The sequence below is a fragment of the Hemitrygon akajei genome, chromosome 20 (genome assembly GCF_048418815.1).
Source record: "Hemitrygon akajei chromosome 20, sHemAka1.3, whole genome shotgun sequence".
Lineage (NCBI taxonomy): Eukaryota > Metazoa > Chordata > Chondrichthyes > Myliobatiformes > Dasyatidae > Hemitrygon > Hemitrygon akajei.
In genome coordinates, this window is record NC_133143.1 from 61,803,547 (window position 1) to 61,816,980 (window position 13,434).

Consider the following 13,434-nt stretch of genomic DNA (forward strand, 5'->3'; position numbering starts at 1 on the left):
ATGTTCAAAGAAGGACTGTAAAAGCTATTAAATATAAACATAGTTATTTATTGCAGATGGAACTTTGATTAGTACCCTTCTCCCTGATAATTTATTCCAGGCTTTTAATTTGGTGCAACAGTGCACTCAATGAATGCCAATAGTCAGAAAATAATCACCATTCCTTTTGCTTAGGGAAGTATCAGTGCAGTGAAAGTTGAGTTTGGGAAGAAGTTGGGAAGGGAGAGCAGTGATGAAGGACGTAGTCCTGATGAAGGGTCTTGGCCCAAAACATTGACTGTTGACTCTTTTCTATAGATGCTGCCTGACTCCAGCATTTCATATGTTGAAGGATGTAGTGTCTGTCTGAATCTCTGAATGGATTTGCGTATTTACACGGTGCTTCATTATTTTTATACAATGAGCCTAGTTTGGATTATTGTGTAAAAAAAAAAAACAGTGGACGCTGGAAGTGCTAAGCAGGTCAGCCAGCAACCCAGCAGTGAAAAGAACAAATTTATCTTTCAAGATGATGACCTGTCATCAAAGCGGGCAAAGTGGAAAGGCTGGCTATCTGAGATTGCGGAGTTCTGGAGGACCTGAGGTGCAAAGCTGCTGTTACTGAGCTCATGCTGGACTTTGTTGGGGAAACACTGAATCATGAGGTCAGACATAAAGTGGATGGAGGATTAAAATGGTGGTCAACAGAAGCTTGGATTCATGTTTGGATAGAGGTTGATTTATGGTTCTCTCTGTAATTGCTCTTCTCTCTTCATGAATATGATATGATTTCTCCTTCCGGTAAAAATGTTTTCCCTCCTATTTCTCACTCTGGCCTCGCCTCTTCTCATCTTCTCCTCTTGCCTTATCTCCTCCATCTGGTGCCCCTCCTCCTTCCCTTTCTCCTACAGCATACTTACCTCTACTAAAAGCTTCCTTCCTCTGCAGCTATTTACCTTTCCTACCTACCTGGCTTCACCTATCAACTTTGAGCTTTCCTTCTTCCCCAGAGCCACCATTTTATTCTGGTGTCTTTCCACTTCCTTACCAACCAGACTGTTCATTCATTTCCAGACCTGCTGAGTTTCTCCAGCATTTGGTGATAATAGAAGATCGGTTTCTTTTATTCTTTTGACATTCTGGTATTTATACACATTTTATTCCATACTATTAACATTATTTTTATATAATTCTTTACTCTTTATAATTGCTTAATGTTGTTACTTTATTGCATATCGTGCCAACGCAGCACAGCAAATTCTTAATACCTTTTGCATTGCTCTGGAACTCCAGCATCTGCAGACTGTCTCATGTTTGTAGTTTGATCTGTTGAGTTTTTCCAGCAATCTCCAGTTTTCAGCATCTACTACTTTGCTTCAGCAATATCTTGTAATTCAGTCCCAAAATTTTCTCTCTTCTCTGTTTCCATTCATCTTCATTCCAGAGGCACTGAGAGCATCCTGACTGTCTGTATCATCACCTGGTACAGGAACTGCACCAACCTTGATCGCTGGGCACAGCAGAGAGTGGTACGGACAGCCCAGCACATCTGTGGATGTGAACTTTTCTCTAATGAGGACATTTATAGCAGCAGGTCCATAAAGAAGGCCTGGAATATCATTGGGGACACCAGTCACCCCAACCATAAAAACTGATTCAGCTGTTTCTGTCGGGCAAACAGTATCGCAGCATTAAAGCCAGGACCAACAGGCTCCGGGACAGCTTCTTTCTGCAAGCCATTAGACTCTTAAATTCACATGTCTGTACATTGCAACGGAGTCATAATGTGAAGATTTTTGCTTCGTTATGTTGTGGAACGAATGTAAGATTTAAATAAGCTCATATTCAAATGAATGATAGCAAAATGGACGGCTAAGTGTGAGGGAAGGGTTAGGTTGATCTTAGAGTAGATCAAAGAGTTGGTACAACAAAGTGGGCCAAAGGGCCTGTACTGTGCTATAATGTTCTATGTCCTCATATACAAACCATTGTAATGAATATCTCACTGTAACCTATGATAACCTTCTGCACTGTACTGCTCTATGTTCTCTTGGCAATGATCAGCCAAAGCATTTAAACATTATGTGTCTGCATTCGAATTTCATTAGAATAATTTTCCGACGAGATCCTGCAGTACTGAAATGTTCAATTTGTTGTTAGCCGCCTTGTAATGGTGACTAGAAACAAATCATTGACGTGATTTTTAAAAAAAACTAAAAATCAATACACTTCAGTTTCAAAGGGAAAGATCAGGTCTGGGATTGACTTTGCTGCACGCTCATATATTTATGCATCAGAAGGCCGTTGGAAACTAATTATCGTCAATCAAGTGTAAGGCAGCCTTTTGTGCTGATGAGTTAAATGTAGGTTGTGTGCAGTTGTCCGGAAGCCAACAGTTAAAGGTAACAGTAATACACTGGTATTCTGCAGATAAAGTATGGAGATTGTCACTCACCTTCCAGAGTTAACAAGCAAATATCAGCCAATGTAACATTAAGCAAGTCAGCTGTCGGCTGAAGTTTTTCTATAATTATAATGGTTGTGTAACATGCTGGTTACACACCAATTAGCAGCAATATGCATCTCATTGGAGAGGTCATCTCCAGCTTGCTGGCCAAGTTCCACACGCCAACATTTTAGGTTAAGAGATCAAATGCAAACCAGTGCTGGCACGAGGACGCTTCATTATTTATGGTTCTGAAAATGATTAATTTGAGAAAGCACCTCCTTTGTAAGTGACAGCTTTTCTTCAAGCCCCTGCTCTAACAAACAGGTCAATTGGCAAGCAGCTCTGACTTCCTGTTCCAAAGCTTGTAATTAGCACAGTGCTCGAACCTCACTTGACCACACCGATTGACATGAGGCTCTCATTTGGATTGTTCAGCTCCCAAAAAGAATCCTTTAGCCCTTTCTCAATGCTTTCATTGTGCATGTGGTTTCTGCATATTTACAGTAGAATTTATTTTATTAAGAAATTAAAATACTTTAAGTATTCAAAACTAAAGCAAATTAAAATTAATGTTAAATTATTTTAATGTTATTTGTGTAGGTTAGTTTTGTAGAACACAGTTATATAGATATTGAATTGATTTTTTAATTGTCTACATTCAATAATTACTGAAGGAATTATTGTTTAATTCCTATGATTTTGACTAATTTTATACAAAAGTTCAAAGTTCAAATTAAGTTTATTATTAAAGTACATACGAGTTACCATATACAAACCTGAGATTTGTTTTTTTTGCAGGTACACTCAGCAAATCCAAGAACCACAACAGATTCAATGAAAGACCACACCCATCAGAACAGACGAACAACCAATGTGCAAAAGGTAACAAACCGTACAAATACAAAAGTGAATAATAACAATAATAATAAGTAAATAAGCAATAAGTACTGAGAACATGAGATAAAGATTCCTTGAAAGTGAATCTATAGGTTAGGGGAACATCTCAGTGATGAGGTAAGTGAATTGCAATGAAGTTATCACCACTGGTTCATGAGCCTGGTGCTTGATGGGTAATAACTGTGTGAGTTCTAAGGCTCCTGTACTTTTTCCTGATGGCTGCAGTGAGAAGAGAGCATGACCTGTGTGGTGGTGGTCCCTGATGATGGATGCTGCTTTCTTCAGATCATAATTCTAAATTGAGCCAAAATTAACATCCTGTCACATTGGAAATGAAGGGAGATTTGATAGCGGTATACTAAGTATGAGGGGTATAGACAGGGTTAACTACAAGATGGCTTTTCACCACTGAGGTTGGGTGATTCTAGAACCAGAAGTGATATATTAAGGGTGAAAGATAAAAAATTTGAGGGGAATATTTAGAAGAATAGTTTGGCATGAACTAGACGGGCTGTAAAGCCTGTTCGTGTGCTGCCGAGCAGTGCTCTAAGCATTAAGCTCACAGGAGCTACTTTTTCTTCCAATATTTTTGCAGAATATGGTAAACAAGTATATCACATCTGATTAGTATTCGGTGAAACTGCAGCCAGTATTCAGTAGCCTAAACATAAAATATTTTGGCTGTTCTTGTCTAAAGGAGAGTCCCTTGGTTCTCTCGTTCTGTGGGCTTTAAGCTGAACGATGAGGCCAATAAGGGATCCATTAACTCTGCCCCAGGTGGGACAGGAGGCGCTTGTCAGGAAGTGGGAAAGGAGGATTGATCAGTTTGCGTGCTGGCATTTATCTTACCAACACTTTCCTTCAACCACTTGCACTGCGATTCTTTCTATGTGCTCCAGATGAAAGAACTGCGAATTCCCAATGCTATTCTGAATGCTGGTTTCCCCATTGTGGATTCACACTTTTCCCAAGGAGGCTCTTTCCATTTGCTAATCTCTTCCTTTGACAGAGCTGCCTTGGAACTCAGGTGTTGATGGTGGGACTGACTGGGTCTGCTCAGAATCAGAATCCGTTTTAATATCACTGGCATATGTCATGTAATTTGCTTTTTTTTTTGCGGCAGCAGTACCGTGCAATACATAAAAAAGCTATAAATTATATACATAATTCGGCCATGGATGTTGCGTCCCAGCTGTCCACCTGATATGCAAGCCAGGGCAGTACGATGTGGAGAGCAAGCTGTTGCCCGGGTAGCAAGCTCCCCCTCTCCACGCAGCTGTGAATCCAAAGAAATGGCCGAGACTGATACAGTTTGGCACCAACGGCATAGCAGGAGTTGCCAGTCAACATTGAACTCGATATAGGTCTGCTTTTGGGGCTCCAGCACAGTTTTTTTCCTCAGAGTTCATTCCTGAAGCCTTCTCCATGAATGGGTGTAGCAGCTGGGCTTCGTAACCAGGCCTCATATGAAGGCCAGGAGCTGGACTTGGTCGTCAGAGGCTATTTGAGATGTAAGACATTGGGAGCATTTAATGGCGAAGCGGGCAGGGGGTGCAGTGCTAGCCAAAGTGCACCCGGCACATCTTTAAGAAAAAAAGCCGAACTAAACAAGCTAATTAATTAGGTGCCGCACAGGGCGATTTAAGTATCGTAGAAACTGCTGATCTACTGGGATTTTTGAGCACAACAGACTCTGGAGTTTACAAAGAACGGCGCCAAAAACAGAAAAAAAATCCAGCGAGTGGCTGTTCTGTGAGCAAAAACATCTTGTTAAATCCACTCGCTTTTGGCACCATTCTTTGTAAACTCCAGAGTCTGTTGTGCATAAAAATCCCAGTAGATCAGCAGTTTCTATGATACTCAAATCACCCTGGCCGGCACCTAATTAATTAGCTTGTTTAGTTCGGCTTTTTTCTTAAAGATGTGCCGGGTGCGCTCCAGCTTAACACTACACCCCTGGTAGTGGCAGCTTATCCCCATTGCCACCCCTGGCTATGACAACATTAAGGAACCATGTAGAATAAGTGTGTATAAATTGGAGTGGATTGAGTGAAAGTAGGACATCAGTCCTTGGAGTACTGATCTGCTGCTCTGATAAGGCATTGCTGTAATAACTCCACCACATTGACCATAAGAGCATACAATTCCTGCAGCAATGCTTTATGTAGAAGTGTTCAGTGGTGGGGAGGGCTTTACCTATGATGGACTGGGTTGTACCTACTCCTTTTTGTAGGATTTTCTGTTCCAGGGCATTGGTATTTCCATACCAGGCCGTGTTACAGCCTGTACTCTTCACTACACAATAAAGATGGCAGTGGTGAACCACAGCGATCTTCTGCGGGCTAGGTGTGGAACACAAGTAGGTTCAAGAACAAACAGGGATGGATAAGGTAGCTTGGTGGTTAAGTTACTGGACTAATATCCAGAGAGCTTAACTGTTGACACAGAGGCAGGCACTCAAATCCCACAAGGTATGAGAATTTTATTTCTAGTAATTAAATAAAACTGGAATAAAAAGTCTGTAATGGTGAACATAAAATGGCCAGATTGTGGAGAAAGAAATATGACCCTGTCCAGGTTATATGTGACTCCAGGTCCCCTTAAATGGGTACAGTTGTGTTAATTGTGCCAAAATGTCCTGAGGATGAATAAAATAATCCTAGCCCCCCCCCCCCGCCAGAATACTCCTCTGCTGGGATTTGCCGCATTTCCTCACTTCAGTTCTTAAGTGACTTGAGTCCACGAAGAAGGCATAAAATAACGACATGTAGCCACATGGAAGGGATTTAAAAGGCCGAGCAGGCCTGTTACTTTAATAGTGATGAATCTTATGCAGTGGTTTAAAATAATCATTTAATTGTACCATAGGGAAGCTGAAATCAATCTTCATGTAGCGTCTAAAGCACAGTTCTGGTTTGTGTAAGTTTTCACAAAACTTCCTTATTTTGTTCTTCTCAAACCATTAAATTGTCTGGTATTGGGTCATAGAATCATAGAGAGATGCAGTCTGGAAACAGGCCCACTGAGTACATATCGTCCGTTCGCACTAAGCCTACATTCTCAATGACTCACTTTAGGATCTGTTGCTCACCTGAGCACCAGGGGCAATTAGCAACAGGGGCAATTAGCCTGCTGACCTGTGCGTCTTTGAGCTGTGGGAGTCATGGAGAACATGCAAACTCCTCAAAGGCAGCACCTGATGTCAGAATTGAATCTGACTCTCTGACACTGCGAAGCAGCAGCTTTGCACATTGTAGCACCACAGTGCTATTACACATCATCACATAAAAGTTCTGATCAAGGCTCTTGGCCTGAACCATCGACTGCTTTTTCCCTCCATGGATCCTGCCTGATTTGCTGAGGCTTTATAAGGCATATACAGAGTATTGTGAGCATTTTTGGGCCCCTTATCTTACAAAAGGAAGTACTGGAGAAGGAAATCTGTTTTTAAATGCAAGCTTTTGTATGTCAACGTGCATTTCAGTATGCTCATGTGCTCAAGCCTGATCAAAAGAGATTTAAGTTTATTGTGCTGGCAGGGGAGGTTCATGAGAATGATCCCAGGAATGAAGGGGTTAATGTATCAGGAACTTTTAATTGCTCTGGGCTTGTGATTGCTGAAGTTTGGAAAAAAAATGAGGGAGTAGAGTATCTCATTGAAACCTACTGAATATTGAAAGGTCTAGTGGATGTGGAGAGGGTGTTTCCAATAGTACGAGTGTTGAGGACAAGAGGGCACACCCTCAGAACAATAGGGCATCCCTTTAGAAGGTCTTGGCCAGAAATGATGTAAAACATTGACTCTTTATTCCTCTCCATAGATGCTCCTGTGACTTATTGTCTTACTTCTCCAGCATTTTGTGTCAGTTTCATGATATACAAGTTGTGTCGATTGTGACCCCACTTTGTTTATTCGTCGGGTCAGCTTTCCGTTCAGCATCAACTTTTCTTCCTGATTGGCCGTGTTCTTGCTAATGAAAGGATTTTTCAGTTTTTGTTGAGGGAGCAAGGAAGTGGGGTTAGGGCTGAGCTGAACTACAGTGTGTGCTGAAGCCCATGATTTTTCCGTAGAAACTGTGTAGGTGAGCAATGGTGATGATAATGTGCATAGCTCCTTTTCAGACCTTCAATGCATTGCTTAAGTTCAAGTTGATTATCGTTCAGCTGTACACATGTATGCAGCTAAACAAAACACCATTCCTCTGCTCTAAAACACAGCATCACACACAACACATAAAATAATATTAACACAGTAATATTAAGAGATAAAACGTATTCTGTAGATATACAAGTTGATATAAAGTGCATATACAAATACAACAGTATTACTGGGCATTATAGTACTGTACCAGCATTACACATGGACTTAGTTCATTTGATCTAAGTGTCAGAGGTGCATTGCCTTTATTGAAACTGGGGTCCACATCCACTGAGAGGTCGAAGAGCCCTGTAGTCAATATGCAGACAGTTTGGTCAGAATTTCCCACATAAGTCAGCAGCAGGCAAATAATTCTCCACTCCTGGATTTCGTGCCACCTACTATTTAATGTCAGACCAAGGAAGTTGAGAATAATGGCATTATCGTCTACATCTTGCTCATCTTGTACAATCTGTCCTCACAATTCTAGTAAGTCAAAGCATATTTATGAAACAAAAATTGTTTGACAAACAATTTGGACTTTTTTGAGGATCTATCTGGTAGAAACGGTAAGGGAGAACGAGTGGATGAGGTGTGCTTGGATTGTTCAGAATGTCTTGGATAAAATCCACAAGAGGTCTGTGTGCAATGTTAGAAAAAGTTAAGATAAAGGTTATCCTTATTTGTCACATGTACTTTGAAACACACATTACACTTGGGATCAGGAGTAAAATATTGCCCTGGATTGTGAATTGGTTGACAGACAGCAAATGTAAATGTGATTTTCTTGGGTTGCCATGTTTTAATTAGTGAGGCACTGTGGGCATTGGTGCTTGGACCCCAGCCAGTCAAAATATGTATCAGTGATTTGAATGAGGGAACCAAAAGCCAGAGGCATGAAATTGGGTAGGATTGAGAGCTGTGTGGACAATGCAAAGAGGCTTCAAGGATTTAGACAAGTTGGGAATGACAGGCACAGTTATAAACACAAGAGATTCTGCAGATGCTGGAAATCCAGGGAACGCACACAGGAACTCAGCAGATCAAGCAACGCCTATGGAGAGAAGATCTCAGTTAATGTATGATGCCAAAACCCTTCGTCTCCATAAATGCTGCCTGACCTTCTGAGTTCCTTCAGCAAGTTGTGTGTGAATCACGGTTATAACATAGATGTGTATTATCTACTTTGGAAGCAGAATTGTATTAGAGTGGTGCCAAGCTGGGAAAATTTGATAGTGATAGTGATCTAGGTAACCTCAGAGACCAGCAATGGAAGAAAACATGCAAGGATGTAAGTAGTTAAGAAGGAAAACCTCTTCATTGCAAGAAACAGGAGCAAAGATGTCTGGACACAAGGCAAGACCAGGACAACACAATGGCTTAGACTTTCACACCTAAAAAAGAGTCCATTTATTACGGGGGATGTGCAGCTGCCCAGCAAGAAGTAGATACTGCACTAAGTAGATACAGAGCAGTAGCACAGGTAGCGGCATCTTATCCATATGTGTGTTTGCAGAGAAACGGGAGCAGTTATTCTCGAATTTGAGGGACATAAGTCGCAGGCTTGTTTATGAGATGAACTTTGTTTAAAGATGAGCTTTATTTGCATCGAAACGTAGAAACATGCAATGAATGCGTTGTTTGCGTCAATGGCCAGCTCGGTCTGAGGACGTTCTGGGAGCAGCTCACAAGTGTCACCATGTTTCTGCAGCGATGAGAAGAGGATGTTTTCTTTGGTGGAAGAATCTAGGACCAGCGGGCACAGCCTCAAAATAGAGGAACATTTATTTTTTACCCAGAGGGTGGAGAACCTGTGGAATTCATTGCCACAAGTGGCTATGGAGGCCAGGTCACTGGCACATTTAAGGTGGAGGCTAATAGCTTCTTGATTAGTTAGGGTGTGAAAGGTTATGGGGAGAAGGTAGGAGAATGAGGTTGAGAGGGAAATGGTGAAATGGCTGAGCAGACTCGATGGGCTGAATAACCTAATCCTGCTGCTACGTTTTATAGTCTTATTTCCACAATTTACCAACCCTAACACGTACATTTTTTGGGATGTGGAAAGAAACCAGAGCACTTAGAGGAATTTGAACATGAACTAAAATTGCATTATTAGAGACTGGACCATTCAAACTTAAGAGCAAAATATTTTTCATTGGTTCATTCAGGAATATAGGTATTCCAGTATTGCTTAATAGTTCAATTAAAACTACAATAAAGTCACAACCTACTTATAATAGTTCAACAGTTACACCATAGAGAATAAGAAAAGGGCCATTAGAGTCAATTCAATGTTTTCCTTGACATGTTTCTTCCTTTCTATCCCAAATTAACTTCATACACAGTATGCTGGGAATGACCATGCAGAATTCCATGATCTAATAATGGCTTTCAATTTTATTTCAGTCTTGCATTATTCCTTTAAAATTAATGCCTTCAATTTTTTATTTTTAAAAAGTTGTGCTCAAAGGATTGAATGGCCTATGCATTGTTTTTATACTGTGGAGTCTAAACATAAATTCATCAGTCAGTTATGCTTTCCAATTAACAGCTAACATGTGAATAGATATAGCTATTTACTTCCATATCTGTGGCTTTTGTAGGGTCATGAGTTTAATTTGATTATTGACATATTAAAATGATACAGGTTGGAAGAGAAGGTTAAAGAGATATCAATTTCTAGATGGACAACAACATTATAACTCATATCTCAGCTGGAATCAGGTCCTTATCAAAGCTATCCGTGATATTTCTAAACTCTTTACCCACGTGTTTTGATATAATGAGTTCTGGTCTGATTTTCTCCAAATCACAGAAAATGAATTGGCTTTAGTAGCCAAACACTACTGCATTCCATTTTCTAATAGACTCCTCAAAAATTGACATTCAGCCTTTACTTATATGCTTCTGGTGATAATTCTAAATTCTTCTTAACAGTTGTGCATCTCACTACTTAACGATTTAATTAAAATTTTGAATAAATGGTTCTTTTGGACAAACTCTAACTTTCATCACTGCGGAGAAAGTTCTACAACTTTAGTGGCACAATATATTCTACTCGTTTATTACGGTCCAAAGTTCAAAGAAAGTTCAAAGTGAAGTTCATTATCAGAGTACATAGATGTCACCACAGCCAACACTGAGATGCTTTTTCTGCGGATATAATTAGCAAATCTATAGAACAGTAATTGTAAACATCAGGAACAGGTAACTGTAAACAAACTGCTATTGCAGATATAAATAAATAGCAATAAATGATGAGCATGAAATAACAATATAACAGAGTCCTTAAATGAGTGTAGCCTGATGCCTGAGGGGTAGTAACTATTCTTGAAGCTGGTGGTGTGAGTCCTGAGGCTCCTGTACCTTCTTCCTGATGGCAGCAGTGAGAAAAGACCATGGCCTGGGTGGAGGATCTTTGATGATGGACGCTTCTTTTCTACGGCAACGTTTCATGTAGATGTGCTCAATGGTTGGGAGGGTTTTACCCATGATATACTGGGCCAGATCCACTACATTTTGTAGGATTTTCTGCTCAAAGGCAATGTTGTTCCCACACCAGGTCATAATGCAGCCAGTCAGCACACTTTCCACCACACACCTACAGACATTTGCCAAGGTTTTCGATGACATGCCGGGCCTTTGCATACTGCTGAGGAAGCAGAGGCACTGTCGTGTTTTCTTTGCAAGAATATTTATGAGTCCAGGACAGGTCCTCTGAGATAGTGACACAGAGGAGTTTAATATCACTGACCCTCTCAGTTGGGCTGCCGGTGGCGGTGGTGGAGGTGGATACGATAGCGTCTTTTAAGAGACTCCTGCACAGGTACATGGAGCTCAGAAAAATAGAGGGCTATGGCTAGAGCTAACCCAAGGTAATTTCTAAGGTAAAGACATGCTTGGCTCCGCTTTATGGGCCATTGTGCTGTAGGTTTTCTATGTTTCTCTCCACTTCTGATCCTCTGATTGCTGGCTCATGGACCTCTGCTTTCCCTCTCCTGAAGTGTACAATCAGTTCCTTGGTCTTATTGTTATCGAGTGAGATGTTGTTACTACACCACTCAGCCAAGTTTACAATCTCCCTCCTGGATGCTGATTCATCACCCCCTTTGATACAGCCCACAACAGTGGTGTCATCAGTAAATTTGTATATGGTGCTGGAGCTGTACTTCACACAGTCTCAGGTGTAAGGTGAGCAGAGCAGTCGTCTACGTACAGACCCCTGCGGTGCTCCTGTGCTGATGGAGATATTTTTGCTATTCCAAACTGACTGGAGTCTACAGGTGAGAAAATCCAGGATCCAATTGCGCAAGGGAATATTGAGGCCCAGGTCTTGAAGATTACTGTTTAGTTTTGAGGGGATGATGGTGCTAAATGCCGAGCTGTATTATTTTCTGTGGTAAAGTGGGACTATTTGGATATGATCAGTTGCAGCGATGCAGGAGCTGCCAGCCAGCGTTGAACTCAGTGGAGCCTTAGGGACTCCAGCTCCAGAACCTTCCCTCAGGATTTACTCCTGAAACCTTCCCCATGAGTGGGTCATGGCCGCAAAGCACCGGAGGTTTGAGATCGGAGTTTTCCTTCTCCAAGATGAGCTGCCAAGCATGGCTGACGAGACTTATCTGCCCAAAGCAACCAGTTTTAGGGCACCAGTAGCCCACCTTTGCCCCTTTTGCTGTTAGTAGATAATGCTCTGCTGGCGTTAAGCCTCATGGGAAGACCAGAAGCTGGACTTGGTTATCAGAGGCTGTTTGAGATGTTAGCCATTGGGAGCATTTAAGAGGTAGTGGGAGCTTATCCCCACTACCACCCCTGGCTATAACAACCTTAAGGAACCAATTCTCATTTTAAGTAGTGTATATAATTAATTGGGCAGGCTGGTGGCATCAGCGCTGGATTTCGGGGCAAGAGGTCCCGAGTTCGAATCCAGCCGGCTCCCATTAAAGAGCTGGTGATATCGTAAAAAAAAGCTCACCCGGCAGAGGGCAATGGCAAACCACTGCTGTAACTTGCCTAGTATGTGATTTCCCAATACATCAAAGCAGCCCTCATACACACACTTCTCCCTCCTGCCTTCTGGCAAAAGGCATCGAAGCATTCAGGCTCTCACTAGCAGAATGTGTAACAGTTCCTTCCCCAAAGCCACTAGACTCCTCAATTCCCAGTCTACTTTGACACCATGTTTTTATACACACACACACACACCCCCCCCGAACACCACTTCATTCCCTTTGCAATTTGTGCTAATTTCTTTCTCATTTCCTGCTAAAACGTTTATATTTATATTTACATTTTTTATTATTATATTGTAATTTGCGCTTTTCTGTGCCTATTGTTCTGTTTATTAATTATTGTACTGTCTTGCACTGTTTTGTGCACTTTATATAGTCCCGTGTATGTCTGAAGTCTAATGTAGTTTTGTGTTGTTTCAGGTAGTCTAGTGTAGTTTTGTGTAGTTTCATGTAGCACCACGGTCCTGGAGGAACGTTGTCTCATTTTTACTGTGTACTGTACCAGCAGTTATGGTTGAAATGACAATAAAAAGCTACTTGACTTGGAAGGAAATCGTCTGCTACCTGGAAATAATTCCGGATGTGACATACCTTATATAATTAATTAAATCTGAGCTTTCAGAATAAACTGCATTGATATTGAGTGCCATAAATACAATCTGCTAACATGGCAGTCAAGGAAACTGGTTATCAGGGCGTGAGTGCACAGAATAAGTAGTTGATTAGCTCTTGAGTATTAAAGTTGGCAGTTTCTCCAGAAAACTGGCTTCTAGAAAGGACACATTTGGAGGATTGTGTGCCCTAGGAAGTACATGGAAGCTTTGGAGATGGTGCAGAGGATGTTCAAATTTAAAACATCAAAGTTGAGCGTATTGTTTAACCTCAAGTACCTGAATGCTAGATGTGATGAAATACTGACTTACACCAACATTGCAGGCACATGGCATCATGTCAACAGC

At 41.2% G+C, this 13,434-nt stretch overlaps 1 long non-coding RNA gene across 2 annotated transcripts in view; it reads left to right on the forward strand.

Moving 5' to 3' along the window:
• Positions 1 to 13,434, forward strand: part of LOC140713848 (uncharacterized) — a 102,396-nt gene that overhangs the window by 29,033 nt on the left and 59,929 nt on the right. For both annotated transcript variants that reach the window (XR_012095750.1, XR_012095749.1), the window contains exon 2: positions 3,227 to 3,310. This is a non-coding gene — a long non-coding RNA (uncharacterized lncRNA). The remainder of the gene's footprint in view (positions 1 to 3,226; positions 3,311 to 13,434) is intronic.